Below are 26,398 nucleotides of genomic sequence, written 5' to 3'. Positions count from 1 at the left end.
GCCTATCTTTGGACTTCCTGTCATGTGAGAAGAGTTTAAGCCATACCTAGTGGGGTTTCCAATTCTTGTAGCTCAAAATATTCTTAACTGATAAGGTAATTCTTTTATATCTTCTTCTAAAGATGATTTTCTATACGGACAGAGACCTTGTCTGTCTCGTTCATGATTATGTTTCCAGGGGTTGAATACTGCATAGATACTTAGTATGTTCTTGTTGTATGAAGAGATGGAGGATAGTTTAAGGGAGAGGTAGGATCTCAGGGAGATTTTTTTAAGAATTAGGGAGACTAGAGAATAGTTGTAGGATAATGAGAAGGCACCAGAAGAAAGAAAGAGATGGAAAGTATAAAGGGGAGAGAGAAGAGAGAGAGAAGATAATTCATGAAGGATGGTCTCAGAAAAGGGAGGGGGATGAGATGCCATGGCCTGGTGGAAGTGTGTGTTGGATTATGAAAGGTGAAAAAATCAAATAGAGGCTCTTAATCTATTCAATCTGGGTGCATCTGAGAATCAGCCAGGAAGCTATGGAGACTCTCCCCAGAAAAAAGCATGTAGCTATATAACCATCATTTTACATTTAGTTTCATGAGGTTCACAGATACTGACCCCCTGTACTCATCCATGGCTCCCTAACTTTTGAATTTCAGTACCAGTGCAATTAAAAATAGAAGGGAAAGAATTGACATCAGGTTATCAACTTTTAATTGTCCTAACTAAAGATATTAAAAAATGAAAGTTACTATTTATAATCTCTATCTTTTCATTAAAGAATGGTTATTTTAACCTCAAAAAGGCAGGAAGGAGCTGATCTCAAATAGTATAGTACTTATTATTTATATTGAATAAGTTTAGTATCACAGATAACTCACTGCATCTTCCTTCATACAACAATAATGCAGGTTTTAGGGTCAAACAATCTGAGCTTAGCTCTGCCTCTTACACACTGTGTGATCTTGGGGAAGTTTCTAAACCTCTCTTTGGTTTCCTTAACAGCAAAAGAGGAGAACATAGAACCTGACTCATAGGGTTGTAGTGAGAATTAAATAAGGTAATATCAATGAGCCTATCTTAACACCCAAGGATAACCAGTTAACTTTTGGGGAACATCCTTCTAAATATGGGTATGAAAATTATTAAGATATAGCTAGAAACACACACACAATCACACATACAAATCAGATACTTATGTGCATCTCTTTTTTTTCTGCTTTCTCCCTCTCTTAGTAATGTACCATGAACATCTTTCTGGTCACTGCATATTCTACTACAACATTATTCTGAGTGGTTGTATGGTAGTCCGTAAAATGACATAGCTTCATTTATTTATTTGACCTTGTTGGACATTTAATTTAGAGGGATACCTTGTTTTATTGTGCTTTGCTTTATTGAGCTTCACAGATACTTCTTTTTTTATTTTTACAAATTAAAAGTTTTTGGCAACCCTGCATCAAACAAGTTTATCAATGTCATTTTTCCATGTCATTATCAATGTCATTTGCTCATGTCTTGTCTCTGTGTCACATTTTGGTAATTCTCACAGTATTTCAAACTTTTTCATTATTGTATTTGTTATGGTGATCTGTGATCCGTGATCTTTGATATTACTATTGCAAGAAGATTATAACTCGCTAAAGGCTCAGATGATGGTTAGAATTTTTTAGCAATAAAGTATCTTTCAATTAAGGTATGTACATTTTTTTAAGACAGTGCTGTTGCATACATAATAGACTACAACATAGTGTAAACATAACTTTTATATGCACTGAAAAACCAAAAAATTCATGTGACTCACTTTATTGCTATATTTGCTTTACTGTGGTGGTCTGGAACCGAACCTGCAATGTCTCTGAGGTGTACCTATATTTCCAACTTTTAACAAAGATAAACAACTCTGCAATAATCCTCTTTCTAACTAAAGTTTTCTCATAGCCATGACCGTTTCCTAGAAAAAAATTCTTAGGTGAAGAAAAGTTATGTCATAGACATATGCTATTTAAATTCATTTGCTTTATATAGCCACATTGACCTCTAAAAATTTTGTGCTAATTTATATTTCTTCCGCAATCTATAAAAGTGCCCATTTCTGAACTCCCTCATAGTACTATATATTTTCCTCTTCTAAATTTTTTCTTTTTGAGAGGAGAAAGATCATATCTGTTATTTTAGCTTATATTAATATGATTACCAGTAAAGTCAATTTTTTTCAAATGTTTATTCACTAATTGTGTTGTTTTGTGAATTTGCTGTTTGTGTCTTTTACATATTTTAGGAATATTTTCATTTTCTTATTGATTAGTAAGAATTCTTTAGTAAGGCTAGTAATCTTTTGTCATTCAATTATGTTGCAAAGGTCTAGGTCATTTATATTTCTGAAACCTAAACAGGAGAAGAGGACAATGAATGACTTTGACTGTTACTTGAATTGGGAAGGGGAGTGTGGTAGGAAGTCGAGGGGTCATGATGTTTTGAAGTGGTGCTCATCTCTGACCTTGAAATCCTAACTGGAAAGGGCAGTAAGTAAACCAGATCAGAGCTGATGGCTGGGTGAATTGGGAGAGGTTGTCCAAAGACCTACAGAAGGCCTTGAATGCTGACAATAATCTTGTCCTTTCATAGAACTGGAGTCTTTAAGTCAATACCTTGGGGTCTGATTATTCAAATAATTTTAGATCCACAAATAGCTGTCATTGGTTGGTAAGACCACAGGACTTCCACATTGTTCTTGTTTCTTATGTCAGTAGTTTCTTCCTTCTGTAATGGTTCCCTTTCTGCTTATTCACATGGTACAACATTCCTTATAGCACTTGTAAGCATATTGTGTATTAAAAACAATATATTCTGTAATTATCACGGCATTTTGCAGAAATGCATAAGAACAGCCATGCACATACTAGGCCCTTAATAAGTAAGTATCTGTCAAACTGAATGAAATGAAACTTCTCAAAATATCACAAAGCTACAAATTCTGATATGAAATAGCAAGTTTTACCTTAAAAACTTGTTTCAGAATGTAAGCAAAATGTGTCAGTAATTGACTTTCCTTTTAGAATGTGTTCAAAGAAATTACGGCATGCCTTACCTTTTTTCTTAGATTGGTAAGGGACCAAACTCAGCAAGTTCGGCGGCTACGGGTAGAAATGGATTTCCATTTTCTGCTACAGTGGCAGGCAGTATCGAAAGTGTTCACCTTTCTTTTAGTTCTATGAAGTTAAGTGCTTTAACTTACCTGGATATTTGCATAACACACATTGTCCTGGGTTTGTTTGAGGGAATTCTAAAGTAAATAGTTTTTTGGCTTTCAAACCTACGTGGCACTACAGGAGTGGAAATTAGGGTTGGCTCAGGAGATGGATTAGACTAGGTATTATAAATACCCAAATGTGCCCCCAGATTAGGGTCTGGCTCTTATAGACTCCAAGACTTTCCAATTAAAGCTGGAATACTATGCTGAATTATGTTGCTTTCCATTGCTGCAGCTGCTCTTTGCCAAGCCATAGTCTATGACAAATTTTTGCCTGTTCTCAAGTGAATGAGAGTAGCCAAGACTTATATAGCACCGTTTTTCATATGTTTGGCACCAGGCACCATATTTCATATTAACTCACTCAATCCTGATAACAAATCTATAAGATAAGTTGTATGAGGACAATGATAGTTTCTGTAACAAAGACACCCTAACATTTTACTTGCTTAATCCAAGAGATGGTTATTTCTCATTCCATATAACTCCTCTGCAGGTGTTTGGTAGGAGGTTCAGGGACCCAAACTCCTTTCATCTTGTAGCTTTCTGATACCCTAAGAGCCCCAAAGTCCTTCTCTTCCAGCCAGCAACTGGAAAACAAAAAAAGGAGGATTTTTCATTTTCCGTTGGTGAGACTGGAAAGCAGTGCACATCTTCTGCTATGACATTTGGCAGAATTCAGACACGTGGCCTCATCTAACTGCAAGTGTTTAAGAAATATGGTCTGGCTGTGTTTCCAGGTAAAACAGGAAATAGTTTTGGTGAACTGTTTATCTGCCACAGTTTGCCCTTTGACTACCAAATAACCTCACTCACCTAACCCTTCTTCCCACACAGATGAAACACTCATCCCCTCCCCAAAGGAGACAACCCAATGTCCTTTACAGTTATCACATTCAGCTAAAAATCCAGGATTTCTGGGCGATATGTGGCTTTTTCCATCAAGATTGGGGTGTTCACCTCATTGTCCACTGACCTCTGAATTGAAAGGACAAGCTGCCATCTCTACTCCATTCATACCCAATATAAGGTGTTGGGCAAGGATGGGATAAAGTGATTCACATGCCCATTTGGAAAGGGAAGAATGGAGACACACAGCACACATACCTGGCGATGGTGGAGTCCTGATGTGACGACATTATGTGATGACCCTGTCCTAGGAGTAGGAGTAAGTTCCTTGGCTGCACCCTTCTTATTGCGCCCTGATTTGTCCCTCCAGGAAGAGTTTCCTGTCCTTTGCTCTCTGTGGTCCGCCTCTGCGCTCTGGAAGGCTCTTCCTTAACTGTTATCCTCCGCGGCCACCTAGGAGCCTGTGGGGCACTGGGGAGCCCATCCTCTTAGAGGGCTGCACAGCTTTTGAAGCCCACTTCCTCCTTGAGCAAGTTTGGAGACTCAAGGTTTGGTTCCAGGTTCTAACTGTCAAAGGCCTTTAAATCTAAGCTCATTTTTTCTTTGGCAATATAATTCCCTAAAAACTTAGAAAGCTCTAATCTTTGCTTCTCAACAATTCCATGAGCAGAGGTTCATACCCAAAGTTTTTTCCTGTACCTAATTTTCAAGTTTCATCTGTTTATTTGCTTTCTCATGCATGCCTCTCTCTTGAGTGCCTATCTTGAGAGCATCTGAAATAATAGGCAAATGGGAAAATCACATTCTTACTCAGATCTTTGTTAGTAGGTCTGAATCAGAAAGGGCCTTTGCCTCTCAAATAATCTTACCATGTGGGATCCAGAAGTAGTAGTAGGCTTTTATAAACCTTGCGATCCTGTGTTTCTGGATTCTCAAGCCTCTTTTACTTCTTTTGAAAACCAGCCAATATTTCCTGAACTCACCTCTTTCCTGTAATTCCTTGCTAAGAGCAGAGTCGTGCAAGTAGCTGCCTCCTTAATCTTGGGCCCTAGGTGCCTCACTCACCTCACCCTAGTCCCCGCCCTGGGAAGGGTCGACACACCCTATTACTCTGACTCTTCCTAACCGCCTCCCCTGAAACTAAAGGCTCAGTAGGCATGCTGTCTGCCACTGAAGACAACAGTTTTACCAGATGTTTTGCCACTTTATAAAAACAAGTCTCCTTCTTTCCAGCATTTTATGTCACTTTCCTCACCAATTACCACTGAACTGCTAAGCCAATGCCATATTATTTTAGGTTTTTGTTATGGCAGTATGCCACTTCTAGTTGCCAATTGTGCATTGGTTGGCGTAACTAGATGCTATAACAAACACTGGAATTTCAGTAGCTTAATCCAATGAAAGTTGTTTCTTCTCACAGTCAAGCCGGTGTAGGCACCCTCTACATGGTGCTTCAGGCTCTCAGGCTACTGCCACTTGGAGTCCTGCCATGCCCTGGGGGCACGGAGTCCTTTGCTTCCAGTCAGTAGATCAGTAAAGACACAGAGGATGGGAGGGTTTTGTTTTTTTTTTAAATTAATTAATTAATTTATTTATTTTTGGCTGTGTTGGGTCTTCATTTCTGTGCGAGGGCTTTCTCTTGTTGTGGCAAGCGGGGGCCACTCTTCATCGCGGTGTGCGGGCCTCTCGTTATCGTGGCCTCTCTTGTTGCGGAGCACAGGCTCCAGACGCGCAGGCTCAGTAATTGTGGCCCACGGGCCTAGTTGCTCCGCGGCATGTGGGATCCTCCCAGACCAGGGCTCGAACCCGTGTCCCCTGCATTAGCAGGCAGATTCTTAACCACTGCGCCACCAGGGAAGCCCGGATGGGAGGGGGTTTTTTTTTTTTGTTTGTTTGTTTGTTTTTAAATTTTATTTATTTATTTATGGCTGGGTCTTCGTTTCTGTGTGAGGGCTTTCTCTAGTTGTGGCAAGCGGGGGCCACTCTTCATCGCGGTGCGCGGGCCTCTCACTATCGCGGCCTCTCTTGTTGCAGAGCACAGGCTCCAGAAGCGCAGGCTCAGTAATTGTGGCTCACGGGCCCAGTTGCTCCGTGGCATGTGGGATCTTCCCAGACCAGGGCTCGAACCCGTGTCCCCTGCATTGGCAGGCAGATTCTCAACCACTGCGCCACCAGGGAAGCCCCGGATGGGAGGGTTTTAATGGCCAGTCCTGGAAGTGACACTCATCACTTCTGTTCACATTCCACTGGACATAGCTCAGTCACGTCCACATCTAACACAGAGGTGGCTGAGGGATATAATCTAGCCATGAGCTCAGTGAGAAGGACCGGGCTTTGGTGAACACATGACCACCTCTTTGACAAACACATACAACACCAAGAAAACTGAGCCACAAACCAGGGAGTCCTTTGTATCTTCATAGCATGAGGGTCTCCATAAGGTACAGATGTGTCCTTACAGAGGTCTAAGTGCTTGATCACATCTGAGAGTGAGAGTAAGGTGTTTTTTTTGTGGGTTTTTTTAATTTTATTTTTTTAATGGTAGGTCACTGCAACCATTTCCTGGGGGCAATTTCTATAAGGGTAGAGTCAAACCTAGCGTAAACTCGACATGTACCTCCTGCCTCCACTTTTCATCTCTGCAGATAACCCAAGGATTCCTTGCCCCCACCCCCCGCCCACTGATGTGTCTGGCGCCAGGAAGCTGGTGCTGATAGACCACAGGGAAAGAGTGTCAGGATGCGAGGCGTTTCTGGCTTTGTCAGACTAAGGGGTTGGGCAGCCATTCCTTCAGAAATGTTGAGTGGTGGTGGTTTCCCCCATAGCAGGACTTGAGTGCATATGTAGCTTTGGGGGGAGTGATCCAGAAGGCACACTGAAGGAAGTAGGGGAGGTAGGTCAGAGAAGAGAGAAAACCCAAAAGTAGGTTACTGTCAGGGGCAACTTAATCCCAGTGGGGACCTTCTGAGAAACAAGGTGGAACATGCTTCAGAACTGTCCCTCTGGAAGTCAAGGAGGCTGGGGCATCTCCCCAACAACCCCCATCTGTGTTGGTTGATGGTTGGCCCCAGGAGCATCAAGCACCCTCTCCCCAACCTATGGGTTGTGTTTACAAATAGCCTAGCAAGCTCCTGTTGACAGGCATAGAAGAAGACATCCGTAGGCACTTGAGATGGGAAGCTGTCAGCTGGCCCAGGAGCTGTCCACAGCTGCCGGGAAACTCGGGTGGCCCAGGGAAGCTGGGGTACCTGCTACAGGTGGGAAGAGGCACAAGGAGTGAGAAATAAGGACCCAGACATATCACAGCCTCTCAAAACCCACCTAGCGGACCTCAAATATTGTACCTCTCCTCTGGGTGGGACCAAACTCTGCCTTCCTCATGTACAAACTAGTATTAGCAGCCAGCATTGACTGAACATTCATCCTGTGCCAGGAACTGTAATAAGGGCTTGACATAAATTATCTCACTGAATATTCATTGACCGTCTTCCATGTTCCATGGGAGAAGCAAGAGGCAAGTAAGACTTACTCCCTGCCCTTAATTTAAACTCTGGCAGGAAGGATAAGGTGAATCCAGGATTTTACACAGCACAGGCTGTAATGGGGGCAGAAGGGTTACAAATAATGATGAGATCTCTGGAGCATGAATCTAACTTCTGAATGGTGGAAGTTGGAAGGAAGGTGGAACTTCCTTGAGGAAGAAGGAGGCATTTGAACCTACTCTGGAAGGATGGGCATATTAGGGGAAGTACATTTGTGGACAGAGCTATGGAGTGTTTGGGAAGGTGGAGGGGAGGGAGACAGGACAGAAGGTGAAAGGAGGACAAGATGGGCGTTGCCAGGAAGCTGTCACAATATGATCATACCCAGGAGTGAGACAAATCCGTAATCTAGACGTGATGCCAAGGTTGAAGGACGCCAGATCAAGCATTAAACTGATGGATGGAGAAAGTATCTAGTGGAAAGCATGTGGGAGAGAAGTTTGGGGGAGGAGTGAGGTACAGGGGCATGGAGGCAATGATTCATTCAGGAACAGTGCCGTGATTGCTAAGAGTCTGTAGCAATCCATTCAATTGCTCAGTGTATACCCCTCATTCATTGTTTTCATGCATTCAGCAAATATTTATTAAACACCCACGATGTTTCAGATACCCATTTATATAATGGGAATATTGTAGAGTAAAAACCTCTGACTTCATGGAGAAGACACAGACAATATCATATAAGTAAAATACCTAGTATGTCAGATGATAAGTGGTATGGAGAAAACTAAGTGGCGGGGAGGGGGTGGACAGGAGTGCTGTGTGGGGAGAGAGGTTGGTATTTGAAAGAGGGTGGTCAGGGATGGTCTCCACTGAGAGAGAGACCCTTGAGCAAAGACCTGAAGGAGTGAGGGAGTGAGCACTCCACGAAGAAAGGGTGCAATGGCAAAGACCCCGGATGGGAACATGGCTTGCACGGTCTGGAAACAGTAGGGAGAACAAGCATGGCTGGAGCAGAGTGAGTGAAGTGCATGATAGTTGGTGTTGAGGTCAGAGACCAGACGGTGAAGGTCAGTGGTTTTCAGTGGGGTGGTACCATCTCATAGTGAATGTTTTTTGGAATTCACGGAGATGTTTTTGACTTCCAGTGTAGTTGTACCTGAATGTTAAAATACATATTTTCTTATGGATTACCTTCTCTTAATTTGTACCTTATTTATTTATTTATTTATTTATATTGAGATATAGTTGACCTACAATATTATGTTAGTTTCAGGTGTACTACTTGGTGATTAGATATTTGCATACATTGTGAAATGCTCTCCATGATAAGTCTAGTAACCATACGAAGTCTAGTAACCCCATACAAAGCTGTTACAATATTATTGACCATATTCCTTATGCTGTATATTACATTCTCAAGGCTTATTTATTTTATAACTGGAGGTTTGTACCTCTTAATCCCCTTTACCTATTTAGCTCTCACCCCTTCCCTCTGGCAACCACCAATTTTTTCTCTGTATCTATGAGTCTGTTTTTGTTTTGTTTTGTTTTTTAGATTCCACTTATAAGTGAGACCATATGTTATTTGTCTTTTTCTGGCTGCCTTATTTCACTTAGCGTAATACCCTCTAGTTACATCCATGTTATTGCAAATGGCAAGATTTTTTATGTCTGAGTAATATTTCATTTTGTGTGTGCGTGTGTGTGTGTGTGTAAAATGTCAAGTCAAAATGGAATAAAAGTTCATCCTTGGGTGTAACCATAAAATTATTAGAATAACTGTTCTGATTTTAGACAGGGGTTTCTTTTAGTCCACCCTAAATATTCTTATAAGACTATAGCATCTCCAGGTCAAACAGTACATATGTTTAATCTCTGAATATACAGAGCCTAACATCTAGGAGGTATTTGTAGAACGAGTATTTGTTAAATGAATACATTGTAATGTATTTGTTTAGAATATTTTTTATTCGGTATATTTTTATGGTGGTATAATCACATTATCCATTTCACTTACTTCCTAATTTTTACTTACCATTTTATAATAATTATATATATATATTCTTCATTAACTATCATTTTTATGACTGCATAATAATTGATTATATGGATGAACCATAGTTCCATTATCTATTTCCTCAGTATTCAACATTTAAGATTCTTTCAATCTATCAAAATAATAAATAAGACATCAATGAACATTTTTTCTTAATGTGGCTCTTTAACTGTTTTAGATTATTCCAGTAAGGTGGTAAGATTTCTTGATCAAAGGTTATGGTAGATATTAATAATATTTACCAATATCTGTTTCTCTTCTCCTTTTGGGCATGTGGGAAACTTCATTTCTTAGCCTTCTTGCTGTTGGGTAGGGCTGTGTGACTAGTTTTGGCCAATGAAATGTGAAGGGAAGTGACATGTAAATACTACCTCTCTCCCAATCTGGGGTAGGTTTGTTGAGTGAGCAAGATGTCAAATTTGTTATGGTAATCTACTAGGATTGCAGAGTTACTTTGTTACCACAGCTAACCTAGTTTATCCTGACCAATACATAGACTTTGAACCTTATTATGGATTAGAGTATATATTGGAAAATTGCACAATGGCTGGTATATAGTAGGTACCCAATAAATACCTTGTAAATAAATCAGTGAGGCTGGTTGCTAATAATACATGAAAATACCAGTTCCATTGCTTTATCAACAGCAGTGAATTTATTATTTGATTGTTCTTGCCAATTTAATAGGCAAAAATATTATCTTGGCCAACAAGAAATTGGCCAATTTCTTTGCTTATTGGAAAGGTTGAACATTTTTTCATCTGTTGTTAGCCGTTTCCTCTTTTATGCCTTATTTGTTCAAAATCTTTCACTCATTTTCAATAACTATTCATTGAATGCCTTCACTGATCTAGATATTGGGGCTATCGTGGTGAATAACCTTGCTATCATAGAACTTTTATTCTAGGAGGGGAGAAAAGTGACATGTAAACATATGCTTAAATATTTTAGATAATGGTAAGTGCTATGAAAAATAAAGCAAGGTCAGTGGCTTAAAGAAAGACTAGGTATGTTTTCACACAGGGTGGTCATATAGCACCTTTCTGATAATATCACTTTTGAACAAAGGGAATGAACTAAGAAGATACTGGGAAGAGGGATGTTGCAGGCTTTGGGAATAGCACATACAAAAGCCTTAAGGCAGGGGCATACCTGTTATTTTGAAGATGCAGCAAGAAGCCAGTCTGGCTGAAGCAGAGTGAGCGAAGGGAGAATAGTAGGAGATGAGATTGAAGAGGTAACAAGCTGGAAGATGTAGGGTCACCTAGGCAATTGTTATGCCTTTTGACTTTTCTTTGGAGTGATATGGGAACCACTGGAGGACTTTGAGCTGAGGAGTGACATGATACAACTTACTATTTTAAAAAGATTACTCTGGCTTCTCTGTGGATGAGGTGATGGGGGCAGGGGCAAGTAAGAGGAAACCAAGTAGGAGCCCATTGCAATATTTTGATGGAAGATGATGATAACTTAGCCTGGGGTGACACCGTGGATAAAGTGAGAAGGGGTCAGATTCCAGATATATTTTGTAGTAGAGCTAATAGGGTTTGATATTTGATTGGAAATGGGCCTGGGTGAGGGAAATGAAGGAGTCAAGAATGATTCCAAGGTTCTGACTTGAGCAAATAGAAGAATGCAGTTGCCATTTACTTTATCGCTCTCATGAACCATATTTGGTATTTTTAATGACTTCAGAAAAAGTCATGTCAGAAATTAAAGGAACAGTGTACTGGGGTGGGACATGGTGCTTGCTTCCCAGATGCAGGGGTAGGTTGATTGAAAGCAGTCATGGTCTGAGTTGGATGCCTGCAGCAGTGCAGGGGCTCTCACCTTCTCTGGCTCACCTTGCCACGTCCTTCTCACTTCTGGAAACATGACCTCCCACGTGGCTGTCTCTGACGGTAGCATCAGGGATTCAGTGACATGCAGGTGCGCAAGCTGCTAAGGTGAAGAACTGCAAGAAGGTGGTGCTCTTCTGCCTGAGTGAGGACAGAAAGATCCTCTGGGAGGAGGGCCAGGGGATCCTGGTAGGTGATGTGGGCCAGGCTGACGATGACCCCTTGCCAGCTTTGTCAGGGCACCACCGGAGAAGGACTGCCGCTATGCCCTCTATGACGTAAACTAGGAGCCCGAGGAGAGTGAAAGGAGGACCTGGTAGTGATCTTCTGGACCCCTGAGTCTGTACTCAAGAGCAGAATGATCTATGCCAGCTCCAAGGACCCCATCGAGAAGGAGCTGCAGGGTATCGAGCGTGAATACAAGCACGCTGGTAGGAGGAAGTCAAGGACCGCTGTGCCCTGGCAGAGAAGCAGCGGGGTTGGGGGTGGCGGGACAGTGCTGCTTCTCCCTGGAGGACAGCCTTTGTGAGAACCCCGGCCCCCTGCCTGGAGCATCTGGCAGCCCCAGACCTACCCACTGGGGTTTCAGGCTACCCCCCTTCCTGACCCGAGGGATTTGGGGGATTCCAGCAGGGGGAGGGCAGTCTCTTCACTCAGCTGCAAACAGCCCTGCACCTCATGGAACTTCCTCCTCCCTCCATCCCTGGTGGTCTGGCCTTCCTAAACCACTTTTGATCTTCTGATTCCTCTTGAGTTGAAGCAAACCAAGTGCCTCCACAGCACTGCAGTTCAGGGAGGGTCTGTATTTTTTCAGCAACACCCCTGACTCCCCACTTGTTCCTCCCCCTTCCCATACTGCAAACCTCTAACCACAGTAGTGATGCTGTGCTTGTCTGTTTAGTCCTGTGTAGAAAGGGAAAGTTGAAGAGATGATCCCTCCCCTTTTCCCATGTTTGCAGCCACTCCTGGAAGCAGGACCTGCAAGGGAACTTCAACTAAAATGCACACGGGTGCACAAGCGGGCACACACACACACACGCAACAATTTTTAAAAAGATCGCGGTCTGCTTATTGCCGGTGGCCACAGTGATTGGTTCAGTGTTGGGCATATGACCTTAGATGATCCAATCAGAGGCCCAGGACTTTCATTTAATAATTTGGGACAGCTGTTCCTGCTGGAAATGAACAAGGAAGCAAGCTTGGCTCCCTGAGGCTTCCAGTAGTCCTCTTGTTCCTTTGATAGGAACCAGCCTTAGAATGAACTTGACATCATGGAAAGCAGAGAAGAGAGATAAAAAGAAAGCTGGGTTTTTTTCTGTGACTTGTTTGAGTCACTATATCCATCCTCACCTGAAATCTTTCCAGAGATGTTCAGTTACACAAGCCAACAAACTCCCCTTTCTTGTGTACATCATTTTGGGCCACCAAGCACCTCCTGACTGATACGAGCGGCTTTCCATGCAAATGCTGTCCACAGTTCTCAGGCAGAATGCTCTCACCACCTGGGATCTCAGAACACAGGAAATAGTCACCCCAGAAAATCTGCAAACCATTTGAGGCTTAGGATCGGAGAGTTACATCATGTTCTGAGGAGGAAAGGCCACCTTCAGAGCATACGCTGTCCAAAATCCTGGAGGAATGGATCCCAGGAACTGTCAGAGCAGCAAACATCACCTGGCATCAGATGATCTCAGCTCCTCCCTGAGCGGTGAGGGCCAGGCGTTCCTCCTGAAACAGAGGGTCTTTGGCAGCTTGCTTCTGGATACTGATGTGTTTACGGTCATAGTCACCAATTGCCGGAAGCAATGGGTGGAAACTGATTCTGAATGGGGAGTCTCCATGAATACCAACATCCTGCTTCAACATTTGTTTCTGAAAATCTTTTACCAATTTGTGCTCCTTTCAAGACAGTTTAGGTTCACGATGAGCAGGACAGGCTGTGAGGTCAGGCTACCTGGGCTTCCCTCCTTGCTCCCCCAGGGCTGGTGAACCCAAAAGGGGTCTCAAGGCTGAGCTCAGCTGGCAGATAGGGGCCCCACTTTCCAGTCTCAGTAAATCCTCTGCACAGGGTACTAGCTTGAGATCTGAGAGGACTGCTGTATGGTGGGCTTCCTGGAATCTGTTCCCCACAATTGTCTTGTTCATCATCAAGTTTGAAAGGAATTCTAGTCTAGTGACCAAAAGCATCAATAGCCTGTAGCCAGACTGCTGGAGTTTGCATCTTAGATCCACCGCTAAGGACTGCAAATCACTTAACCTCTCCATGCCTCAGCTTCCTCCTCTGTAAAATGGAGATAATAAAAAACTCTCTCTGGGACTTCCCTGGCGGTCCAGTGGTTAAGACTCTGTGCTCCCAGAGCAGGGGGCACAGGTTCGATCCTTGGTCAGGGAACTAAGATACCTCATGCTGCATGGCTGCATGGCGTGGCCTAAAAAAACCCAAAAAACAAACAAACAAAAAAACAACTATCTCTAGCTCCTAGAGTTACTTGGAGGAGAAATTAGTTATTACCGGCAGTCTTAGAACAGTGCCTGGCATCCATGAATAATAGCTATTAGGTTGCTTGTAACTTGCTAGTAAGTAATGATGCAGAGACACCAAAGCAAAATGAGTTGGGAGAGAAGAAACAGAAATGCATATAGGAAGCAGAGAGTACCGTTGAATGTCTGACAAAAGAGAGAATGGTTGACGTGCCTTTCGACAAGGTTCAATCTTCTCTCTCCAGCCAGGGTGGAGTTTCTGGGCTGGAACCAACAAGACGGAAGGGGAAGCCCAGCCACCTCCTTCCTGTTGCCGCTATAGCCTTTGCGGCCAGCAGCCTGTGTGGCTTTTCTTTTATGCTGCGTTAATCCTCCTCCTAATCATAACTACCATTCCTCACTTTAAAGTTTCATTTTAAGTTTGCAGAGCCCTTTCACACCTCTCTTTATTCCCCTTCCAAAATGATGCTCAAAACAGAATCAGGTAGAATCTATTGTTTTCCCATTTCACAGATGGGGAGAACAGGGCTTGGGCTTGCCATACAGCTTCAGTAATATTTAAAACATTGCAAATATCGTGGATTCTCCCCCCCATATATATATGTATAGTATATATATACCATATATATAGTCTCAGGGCCCCTTTATTGTGTGTGTGTGTGTCTGTGTGTATTTTTTTTTTTTTTCTAATTACTGCCCTAGAGTTTCCTAGGGCACGGTTTGCAAACTACACACCTACATGATTTCTCTAGGGGCTGGCTTTTCTGCCCTGATTCTCAGATGGTCAACATAAACATATTTGGTGGATGCCCCCATTGACCTAGAACCTGGGAAATTTATGAAATTTAGTTAGAGGTATACTTTGTATCAAAGTCACAGTCAAATAAAAACAAAGTACTAAACCTCATATCTTAGACCCTAAAAATATTTATAACGTTAAACTGGATAAATGGATACCTGTTAGCTGCTCCTCGGCCAAGTTCCCAGAGTACAGACCTCTGCACACACACTTATCCTAAGTATCACAAGTATCTATTTCTTCCAGTGCTTCCTACTCTCAAGTATTACACTGTTTTATTTTTTAAATTTTCTACAATTAAAAACTGTATTGCTATTCTTTCCTTATGTCTTAATAATAATGGGTAACTCATACTGAACATCACATGTGCCAGGTGCTGTCTTTATACGTAGTTCTTAAGAACTTTATATGTATTAAATCATTTACTTCTCACAGCAATCCAGTTAGGTAGCTACTATTATTTTTCTCCTTTTGCAGATGACATCACTGAGGCACAGTGACCTGCCTCTATTAGGTTTAAATTCAGGTAGTTTGGTTTCAGAACCAACACACTTTACTACGCTAGTCTACATGTTCGAGGTAGAATTTTAATAACGCCAGCAAAGCAAAAAGGTGAAAAAAAGTTTAAGTATGATCCTAACACTCAGATATAACTACTTTAACATTTGGTGTATATTAATGATTATAAATCAGGCAGAGGGTGGGGTGGAAGGGAGGGGCATATATCAGAATTATTTGGGGAGCTTTTAAAAAAACACATATGCTTGAAGTATTCTACCCAAGGGGGAGGGGCAAGCATGAGGATCTGGTGGAAAAAATTAGGTGATACTGAAGTAAACAGCCTCCCCTCTTCCCTTCCATGTTCCAAATGTTCCACCTCCATTCCAACTGAAAGCCACTACTGTGTCTTTCCAATCTTTTTTCTATGCATAGCTACATATGTATACACATAAATACACACTTACAAATGACAAATCAGAAACAAATAAATGGGGCTTCCCTGGTGGCGCAGTGGTGAAGAATCCGCCTGCCAATGCAGGGGACACAGGTTCAAGCCCTGGTCCAGGAAGATCCGACATGCTGCAGAGCAACTAAGCTTGTGCGCCACAACTACTGAGCCTGTGCTCTAGAGCCTGCGAGCCACAGCTACTGAGCCTGCGTGCCACAACTACTGAAGCCCGCGCGCCTAGAGCCTGTGCTCCGCAACAAGAGAAGCCACCGCAATGAGAAGCCCCCGCAATGAGAAGCACCACCATGAAGAGTGGCCCCCGCTTGCCGCAACTAGAGAAAGCTCATGCACAGCAATGAAGACCCAACACAGCCAAAAATAAATAAATAAAAATAAATCTATTAAAAAAAAAAAACAAATAAATGGTTGTTAAAGAAAATACCAGGGCAAGCAAGAGATGCTGGCACATAATATGATAACATTCCTAATTACCCTGGATTCTTACTGTACCTTCAGGGCACATCAGTGAGACAAAGTTTCCAGGTTGGAACCTGGTAGGCTTTTCAGCATCAATCGCTCTTCCTGTGAATTTGTTGCTTTGTGATTTGGCAGGTGGAAGTGGCCAAGTTATTTTTCTGCCCAGGTTCTCCCAGTGGCCTTGTACCCTGAGCTGATTTGTGCTTTACCGTCTTCCAGACGCAGCCCCGTGCCAGGGCGCTGGATGGCTGCCTGGGCTCATAGTATTCCCCGTTCAGGCGAGCTCGAGAGCCTGGGGAGAAGAGGCCGGGCAAACCCAGCAGGATGCCTGGTGTGTTCCGGAAGGAGTGAGAACCTGAGCCCTGCAGGGGAGAGCCAGAATGAGGTGCTTCTGGCCTCTGCTCCCGTTAACAGCCCACCGTGACCCTGCTCCCCGGTATTGATTTACTCTCCCGTCCCCCTCAGTGGACTGGGTGCTCCTCACGGGCAGGAAGCTGGTCTGATTATTTTGTCTTTCTTCCTCTTTGTATCCTGATCGTCTGGAATGGTGCCTGGAGCAGAGCAGGAGCAGCTTCTTGCTGGGATGAATTATAGGCATAACAACAGCCGACTCGGAGGGGCGGCTCTGTGCCTCAAAGGCAGATTAACAGGACAGTTTCCAATCTTCACAACAACTCCTTAGGGGAGAGTCTAGATTCTATTATTCCCCCTATCGTAGAGCTGAGGAAATTAGGCAGAAGGAGTTTGAGTAACTTGCCCAAGGTCACGCAGAGAAGTGGCTGGCTGCAGTCAAACCCAGGAGGCTCAGCTCCAGAGTTCAAATTCTTAATCCCTACCCTGTGCTACTTCTCCCATCCCTCCCTCTCCTTCAGTTCATTGGCCAGAGTGATCGCCTAAGGTCTCACTGTGTCCTGTCACTCCCCTGATCAAGAACCTTCAAGGCCAGAGTCCTCAGCTTGGTATACAGGCTGTCTACAGTTGTCCCCAGTCACCTGACCACTGCAGAGGCAGTAGGAGTTTGATCCCAACTCTAATTACACGCTGTGTAACCTTGGACGCGTCACTTGACCTCTCCCCATCTCATCTTCCTCAACTGCACAAGGAGAGCAGTAATAGTACCGACTTCATGTCACACTTACAAGGGCTTAATAATCATCCGGTGTGGAAACTGCTTAGGACACAGGTTTGCAAACTTTTTCTACAAAGGGCCAGATGGTAAATGTTTTCAGCTTTGTGGGCTATACAGTCTCTGTCATAACTACTCAGCTCTGCCTCTCTTGTGCAAAAGCAGCCACAGACAATAGGAAAAAGAGTGTGGCTGGGTGCCAATCAAACCTTATTTATGGACACTGAAATTTGAATTTCAAATAATTTTCATGTGTCATGAAATATCCCTTTTTAAAAATTTCCCCCCATTTAAAAATGTAAAAACTTTTCTTAGCTTAGGGATAGTACAAAAACAGGTGCTGGGCTAGATGTGGTCTGCAGGCTATAGTTTGCTAACTCCTAGTTTGGAACATTGCCTGGTACAGAGAAAGAGCTTAATAAATCCTAGAGAAACAGTATGAAGTAGGGGGACAAAGTAGAAGTTTGTAAGGTGTTGAGTGCTTTGACTTGGTGGGTATGTTTGGATGGAAGAGACGGGCCAAATGTCAGAGACTGAATCAAGGAACCAGCATCTGCTAAGCACCCAGTGTGGCCAGGCACCACTTTCTACATTTCTTCCCATTCCATCCTCACAGTGACCCTGACCTTCCATCCTATTTACAGAGGAGGTGAGTGAGGCTCAGAGAGGTTAGGTAACATGCCCAGAGTTGCACAGCTTTTAAGTATTAGAGTCAGGATCTGAACCTAGTTTTTGAAGGATACCAAAGACTCTGCTTTTTCTACTATACCGTCATGTACTGCACACACATTGAGAACGTACAATGTGTAAGGTGCTATGCCAAGTCTGGGAACACAGTGGTGTAAAAGATTTAGCTTTAACCAGATGGAGTGTATAGTGTTGTAGGAGACCAGACATCCAAATAAGCAATTATAACTCAGGGTGAAAACTCCGATGATGAGAACACACAGAAGGGGCTCAGAGTTCAAGACTGTAACCCACATTTGGGAAATCAGAGTGGGCTTCCTGAAGGAAGTGATGTCTAAACTGACACTGCAGGTCAGCAAGGGAAGACCCAGGGAATAATAACACTAAGCTACAATTTCTTGCCTGCTCAACCAGATTGTCAGTGGGCACCCCCTACCCCTGAGAAGTCTGGTTCTGAGATTCATGGCCCTTGATGGTCCCTTCCCAAGAGGGTCCCTGAGTCTTCTGTCCTCAGGTGTTCTCTGCCTTCACCTCTCTCATCCTGAAATGCTATCATAGTTTTGCCCCACAGCTCCCTGGAGACAAGACTCAGCCCCTTCTCTGTTTTCCTCATTACTTCAAGAATTCCATGGATTGGTAAACCTGACTTAAGATTTTGGTGGATGGAGGCGGGTGTCATGGGGAGGGGTCACTTCTGGAGCGCAGCGTTTCCGCCCCTCCTCCCCCACCCCACCCCCCACTTCCTCTCTGGAGCTGCAAACAAAATCCTCCCTTTGTCTTGCTGGGAGCGTCCCGCCCACCTCCAGCCCTAAGGATCTCAGTTTTTACTTCTAGCGAAGTATTTTCTCAACAAGCACAGCTCTACCTTCCTAAGAGGAATTCTGATGAATAAAATGCTCTTCTCTCTACATATACATTGTCTCATTTCATTCTTCTAGCAAACCTCCAGGATAGCTATCATTGTCCCCATTTTACAGATGGGGAAACTGAGTAGCCCAAGTGATGACACTGAGAGTTAAGAGCAGGACTGTCTGAATCCAAAATCTCCATTCCCAGCCACTCTATCCTGCTTCTCAATACCACTCTAATTGGATCTGGGGAAGAGAGGGGTTGGGAGGGCGGGCAGGGAAAGTGAGCAGAGTCAGAAACTGGGTCCATAAAAGAATACTGATTTCACCAGAGATGCTAGTTTCCAGTGACTTACACCTCCACAATCTTAGGGTTAATATTTCTTACTCTCGTTTCTTCAGAGTGGGAGAATTGGACCAGATTGGCAAAGTCACAAACAACCCAAACAGACAAGGCTCCTTTATAAGAGGATTAGAATTGCCCTAATAGGTCAAGGTTATCATGCTCGGTTTGGGGAGAGAGGTGCGACCTGGCTGTGGACACCCCAAAACGCTCAGGCCTGGGGCTCATTCCACTGGCTGGGCCTGAGGACACTCCTGAAAGTAGTGCTGTAGTTTTCTGATAAGTGAGCAGATGCGAGGGAGACAAGGAGAAGAGGAAACAGGAAATGAGGAGAGAGGAAAGGAAGCTGAGGAGAGACAATTCTGTATTCAACAAAGCCGTTTTATATTTCAAGTGAATCCCGATATTGAAGCCAGAAACTCTAGAGGCATTCACGCAGGCTGGGGTTTGGGGCCAGCTCTTCCGACAGCTTGGTTCCAAGTCTGGGAAATGAAGTTATTATGAAGCCAGAGTCTCAACATAGGAATCAAGGCCTCATTTTCGGCATCCAGAAGAATCTGGGGACAGAGTTACTAGCGGCGTCTTGGGTGCTGCAAGCTTTGAACCTCGCCCACGTGTGGGTATGTGAGAACCGTGTGCCCAGAGGAAAGCTCGACGTGCCGCAAAGAACAGGGAGCCCCGCCTTCAGGAAGCCTTGAGCAAGGAGCAGCAAAAATGTGCTTCCTCTTCCCTCCTCTCTCCAGCCCTGAAGGTCACTGTGGGCTGACAAGCACTTCCCCCACACCCTGTGACTTGAGTCCGGCTCCCCTCGCCCCACCCCTGCCCCCACTGTCCCTCCTCAGCTGAATCGGGCCAGTCTTTAGACCCATCTCTGTCCTGGCTGGGCAGTCTGGTCTTTGCACTTTTGCTCTCAAAGGGAACCAAAGGCCACTATCACAATGGCAGATGCGCACTGGCCCCAGTAGGTCTGCGTCTGTTTCATGGGGGTAGCAGTGGGTAGTACACTGGGTGGCCTTGGAAAGTAGGAAATCCTCTTCAGCATCCAGAGCAAAGATGGCTTAGAATAGTGTCTTGTCCGTGGTGACTGCAGTAGAACTATTAAATAGCTATCATTCTTGCCCCCAGCCCAGCTCTGAGGTGTGTGAAAGTGAGCGGGCAAATGAATGAGATAGGGATTGTTGGGGCCTCGCAGGTGAAATATTGGAGAGGATGGGGCAAGTGCGTGTGCAAAGGCCCAGCAGTAGGAATTAGCAAGGTGTCTTTGTAGAAATGTGAGTAGACAAGAAGGAATAGAGTAAAGCATTCACAGTAGCAGGAGCAGGTTACAGACTTTCAGATTATTTAGGGCCCTTGCTTGCCAGCCTAGGGTATTTGAATTTTATCTTGTTGGCAATGGGGAGTTGGCTGATTTGACATCATTTTGCTGTTGTAGATTAAGATTTGGTATTTAACTGAACTCCCACAGTTAAATGTAGGAATACAAAAGTACAAAGTTCAATTTGGTACAAACTTGAACTACTTTGCTTTTGGGCTATGCGTTTTTTCCTTCCTTCCTTCCTCCCTCCCTCCCTCCTTCCCTCCCTCCTTCCTTCCTTCCCTCCCTCCCTCCCCATCTCCCTTCTCTCTTACTTTCTCTCCCTGCATTTTCTCAATTCAAAAATTCTATGCATTGTATCCTTCATGTAGCTGGTAACTAATTACCATCTCCTGGGAATCTTCACATCAGTTGGTGAGAAGTTTGGAAATGTGACAAGTTCTTTTTTTTCTTTTTTAAGCAGGATTAACCAGCTAATTGTACATTCTGTACAGAAGGGAGAGCATCTAATTTCTCACCTCTGAGGTTGTCAGATCCTGTCCTGTTCTACCAGAGACTTAATTTATGCCGTTAGGGTTATCATATGAAACTCTAATTTGAGTTACCAGTGGGTCCCACTCTCCCCAGTCCTAATAGACAAATCGTGTTCAACCAGGGACCGTTTTGGCCCTCAGGGGACATTTGGCAATGTCTGGAGACATTTTTGGTTGTCACAGCCTGGGTGTGTGTGTGTGTGGAGGGGTGGTGGTGATGCGCTACTGGTCTTTAGCGGGAGGGGACCAGAGATGTTGCTAAACATTCTACAACGCACAGGACAGTGCCCACAATTCTTTGGATAACAAAGAATTATCCAGCCCCAAATGTCAGTAGTGCTGAGGCTGAGAAATCCTGGTTTAGATGGGAGCCTCTGACTGAGAAAGGAAAGTGAAGTGAATGGAGTGAGAATCTGTGTGGACAGGATCCTGACGGGGAGGATGACTGATCTGGGGAAAAGATCCACCAGAAGCAACTGTGCTGAGAAGGATTTGGCATCAGAATGAAAACCAGAATTTTAAAAACAATGCTTTTTATGAGCAAATGCAATTTTGCCTATTTTTAATTAGCTCTATGGAGATATTAAAATTTATTTATTGGTTCTGAAAGGCTCCCAGCAAGAGTAGCTACAGCTGTGTTGGACTTTGCAGTGTTGCCGGTAACAGCATTTGAAGCCCCTTGTGGCTTTGACTTTCAGGAAATATAGATAATAGTCTTGGAAGGGAGCAGGCACCAGGCATCCCTTTTGGTGGGGAAATGAAGCACCTAAAGCATTTCTCTATCCAAGTGGTTAGACACTGACTCTGATCCTCTTAGTAAGAAAGTGGTTATTAACTCAGTTTGGAGGAGTGGGGACTCTGACCCTGGTGGTTCCCTGGATCAATAATGTCGCTCACAGATCCGATGGTCTCGGCTCTCTCCACAGTAAGCTCTGCCCACCCCGTCCTCTCCCCTGTCCACACTCATTGCCTGGTGCTCTCATCCAGTCCCGAGGCATTCATCCTCTCCACAGGCCAGCAGCCCTTCATGATAACGGGCAATCCCAGTGCATTTCCCCAGTCCTTTGACTCTCCTGCTTCCCTGGAGGATCATTTCACATCTTCCTTCTTCTCAAATCTCCAACATCCCCTTCCCCATCACTCGAGACTGTTGACCTTACTTCCTATTTCCCCGAGGAAACAAACAATCAGAAGACACTTCCACCGATTCCATCACATATACCAGCATCTGTATCCTTTTGCCCTTCTTTCCTTCCAGTTATTAGGGTCCAACTTTAGATTCCACCCCCTCTGCCAGCACACGGACATCGTTGCTTCTTTCTCCTGGATTCATGCTCCCCTTACTCCCTCAACTGGATCATTTCTATCAAACTTACTTACGACACAATCGGTATTTTAAAAAAAATCTTCCTTGACCTTACATCTCCCTTCAGCTGTTGCCCCAGTTTTCAGTTACCATAACAGCAAAAGAGTTGCCCCCTCATCCTCTCCTCCTCCTCCTCTGTCCTGAACCCTTTTATTTACACTCTCACCCATCAAACCACCAAAACTTATTCTTGTCAAGGTCATGGTGATCTTCACTTGACCAAATCCAATGGTTAATTTTCAGTCCTTATTGAGGCGTTTGGCAGCATCGATCCCAAGGCTCTTTCCCTCTTGACACACTCCCGACAGCCGGGGAGAGCATAGTTGTTTCCTTGGTGGCGTAATGTCTTCAACCCAGGGGAGGTTTGGAATTAAATACAGAGATGATGAAGTAAATCACATCCATAGCATTAAGTTTTTTATGTTAAGTTTGGAAATAATCTGTGTGTTTGATATTTTAAGTATGTGTAACATTTAAATGAATTTGGTATATTGGAGGACAATTTGCTATATTAAGAGGCTTTTGTAAGAGTAATCAATTATGTAAGTTTGTAATCAACTATGGAACATTTAAAAGAATTTTGAACCTGTTACACTACATTTATAAGTTTAATTTTATTGTTTTACAAGAATGACTGAAGCAGCCAGGATTCCTTTTGTTTTTCTTTTTTAAAGTTGGTTAATTCAGAGTTAGCTAATTAACATAGAGGATAAGAGTCAAAACCTGGATTCTGAAGCCAGACTGTATGTTTCACAAAGTAGTTCAGGTATTATTAGCTACATGACCTTTTGAAAATTACTCTCTGTACCTAAGTTTCCCTGTGTTTGAAACAAAGATGATAATACCATGAGATATCTGCTTGAACTGCTGTGAGAATTAAACGAGTTAACAATGTAAATTGTTGAGAACAGTTTCTGAGCATAGTAAGGGCTGTGTTAGCTGTCACTGAAAAGCAAATCAAATATATCAAATTTATAAATGCAGTTAAACACCTTTAAAGTTTAATTAACTAAGTCTAAATGGAACCAACCCCTAATTAAAGCCTCCCATAAAATAAGTTGTGATTTTCCTGATAAATAACACAATAAGATTTATAAAAGTGGCTTAAAAGCTTAAAGGAAGGAATAGGATTCAAATTTGTTACTCCAGTAAATCAAATATGGCTTACAGGAAAAAAAAAAAAAAAAAGTAGCCCCAAAGCAATCTTTTTTGTACAACAAAGTTGTCCTCTGGGGTATTAGAAAACTCACAAAGACAAAACTAATTTCCAAGGAGCCCTGGCATTTTCTACTTGCCCCTGGGCTTCTGAGGGGGCTGTGGTGTGAGAGAGGGAAGAAGCCCACTCAGCGGGCTGGTCCGGAGCCCAGCCTCCTCCCACCCACGCTGAGCCTCAGCAGCTCCACTTAGATCAGTGCGCTTGTGGGGGGCTTCTGCTTACGATTTCAGGGTCTGAGGGTTTGGGGTCCAATGAAGTTCTAAAATATCTTGTTTTATTTGGATGATGGCATCATTTTCTTTAAGCTTAAATTTTTGGAGCATCCTGAGGATCATTACCCCAAATGTAATATGTCTTCTAACCAAAGTCACAATACTGAACTCCTGACAGGACAGGTATAGGAAAGTGAGTGTATAAATTCCAGCTATGAGGCTCTGTTACAGACCCAAGGGCCAGAGCTGGACGGGGCTGTCTCTTACCACACCACGGTTGTTGCAAACCGGGAAGGTACTCGCTTCTTGCAGTGGTTACGAATCCAGCATCAAGTCAAACCGCATAGCCATTGGGCAGCACTTGCCAGTGTCTTGGCGCGTAGAAAGAGTGCATTGACTATGTAATTTGATTTGATGCTGAATTCTCCTCAATTCCTAAACTTTTCATTTTTTAAAAAAATAAATTTATTTATTTATTTATTTTTGCTGTGTTGGGTCTTCGTTTCTGTGCGAGGACTTTCTTTAATTGCGGCGAGCGGGGGCCACTCTTCATCGCGGTGTGCGGGCCTCTCACTATCGCGGCCTCTCTTGTTGTGGAGCAAGGCTCCAGACGCGCAGGCTCAGTATTTGTGGCTCACGGGCTTAGTTGCTCTGCGGCATGTGGGATCTTCCCAGATCAGGGCTCGAACCCGTGTCCCCTGCATTGGCAGGCAGATTCTCAACCACTGCGCCACCAGGGAAGCCCCTAAACTTTTCATTTTTAAGAAGAGGGATCTGCCAACTTTTGGGGTAAAGGGCCAGAGAGTAAATAATTTAGCCTTTGCAAGTCATATGGCCTCTCACAACTGCTCAGCTCTGCCGTTGTATCACAAAAGCTGCCACATGCAAATAAATGGGCATGACTGTGTTCCAATAAAACTTTATTTAAAAAACAGGTGGTGGGTCAGATGTGGCCTGCTTTAGAGCAGGGCTTCTCAAACTTTTTCCACTATGACTATTGGGTTTTTGTTCAACAGTTTAGTTCAATAGATTATTGTTCCCTGCCTAACTGTTGTTGGGCTCTGTCGTGTGACTGGCTTTGGTCAATAGGATTGTGCATTCCACTGCACCTTGCCTTTCAGTGGAATGTTAGGAGACATGAGGCAAGCAGAGGATTCCGATGTGTTTATGGGATGAGGCTTGCTCTTTTGTGCCTTTAACATTATGATGAGAAGGACTACTCCCAGGCAGCTGCTGCCCCTTTAGCCTGGACCCCAAACTGAACAACAGGTGGAACAGACCTGGGTCTAGCAGTGACGGGTCAAACTTGGCAGGACCTGCAGCTTGAAGCTAAGCTGCCCAGCTGAGCCCAACCTGAATTAGCCAATCCTCAACTGACCCACAGGTGAGCGAGCAAGTACTTTATGTATATGAATTCATTTAATCCTTACGCTAACTCTATGAAGTACGTAGGTATTAGTCTTCAGGTGAGGACACTGAGGCTTGGGGAAGTTAAGTAACTTGCTCAAGGCCACAGAGCTAGTAAGTGGCCACACAGTGCAGGTTCACATTCAACAGGCCTGGCTCCAGAGTCCATGGTCAATTGCACTTTGATATTGTCTATTCTAATGCAATCTATTACATTTTTTTTTTAAGTTTTTTTTTTTTTGATGTGGACCATTTGCAAAGTCTTTATTGAATTTGTTACAATATTGCTTCTGTTTTATGTTTTTTTGGTTTTTTGGCCACGAGGCATGTGGGATCTTATCTCCCTGACCAGGGATCGAACCCGAACCACCCCCCCCGCATTGGAAGGTGAAGTCTTAACCACTGGACCGCCAGGGAAGTCCCTCTATTACATTTTTTAAAAAATTGATGACTATAGCCCACTACATTGATTTCATAACCCTATGATTTTTTTAAAATAAATTTATTTAATTTATTTTTTTATTTTTGGCTGTGTTGGGTCTTCGTTGCTGCACGTGGGCTTTCTCTGGTAGCGGCGAGCGGGGGCTACTCTTTGTTGCGGTGCGTGGGCTTCTCATTGTGGTGGCTTCTCTTGTTGTGGAGCATGGGCTCTAGGCGTGCAGGCTTCAGTAGTTGTGGCACATGGGCTCAGTAGTTGTGGCTCACGGGCTCTAGAGCACAGGCTCAGTAGTTGTGGCGCATGGGCTCAGTAGTTGTGGCACACGGGCTCAGTAGTTGTGGCTCGCGGGCTCTAGAGCACAGGCTCAGTAGTTGTGGTGCATGGGCTTAGTTGCTCCGTGGCATGTGGAATCTTCCCGGACCAGGGCTCAAACCCGTGTCCCCTGCATTGGCAGGCGGATTCTTAACCACTGAGCCACCAGGGAAGCCCCATGACCTTATGATTTTTAAAACTTCCTCCAAGGAGTTATTCTGTGAAAACAAGAACTAAAAGCCAAACTCTCACTCAAGAACCTTAAAAACAAAATTTCCATAGTTGGATTGTTTTCCTAGAGCTTGTCATCACTGTCTTCCCCCACAGCCCCCAAGAAAAGCGCTCTGACATGCTCCTTTGTGTCTTGGTGGTGAGAAGCTCAGCAGATAGAATAACGTGGGCCGTACATCCTCTCCCCC

At 43.8% G+C, this 26,398-nt stretch overlaps 1 long non-coding RNA gene across 1 annotated transcript; it reads right to left on the bottom strand.

Annotated features, from left to right (window-relative positions):
- Positions 1-6,277: 6,277 nt before the first annotated feature.
- On the bottom strand, positions 6,278-19,980 carry LOC309640613. The gene is made up of 3 exons (XR_014252303.1): positions 16,209-19,980; positions 12,820-13,898; positions 6,278-11,610 (listed from the first exon to the last, which is right to left on the bottom strand). It is a non-coding gene; the product is annotated as an uncharacterized lncRNA (long non-coding RNA).
- Between the last annotated feature and the right edge of the window lie 6,418 nt (positions 19,981-26,398).

The sequence above is a fragment of the Balaenoptera physalus genome (genome assembly GCF_965194825.1).
Source record: "Balaenoptera physalus genome assembly, chromosome: 13".
In the NCBI taxonomy this organism is placed as follows: domain Eukaryota; kingdom Metazoa; phylum Chordata; class Mammalia; order Artiodactyla; family Balaenopteridae; genus Balaenoptera; species Balaenoptera physalus.
This window is presented reverse-complemented; position numbering and strand designations above follow the sequence as displayed.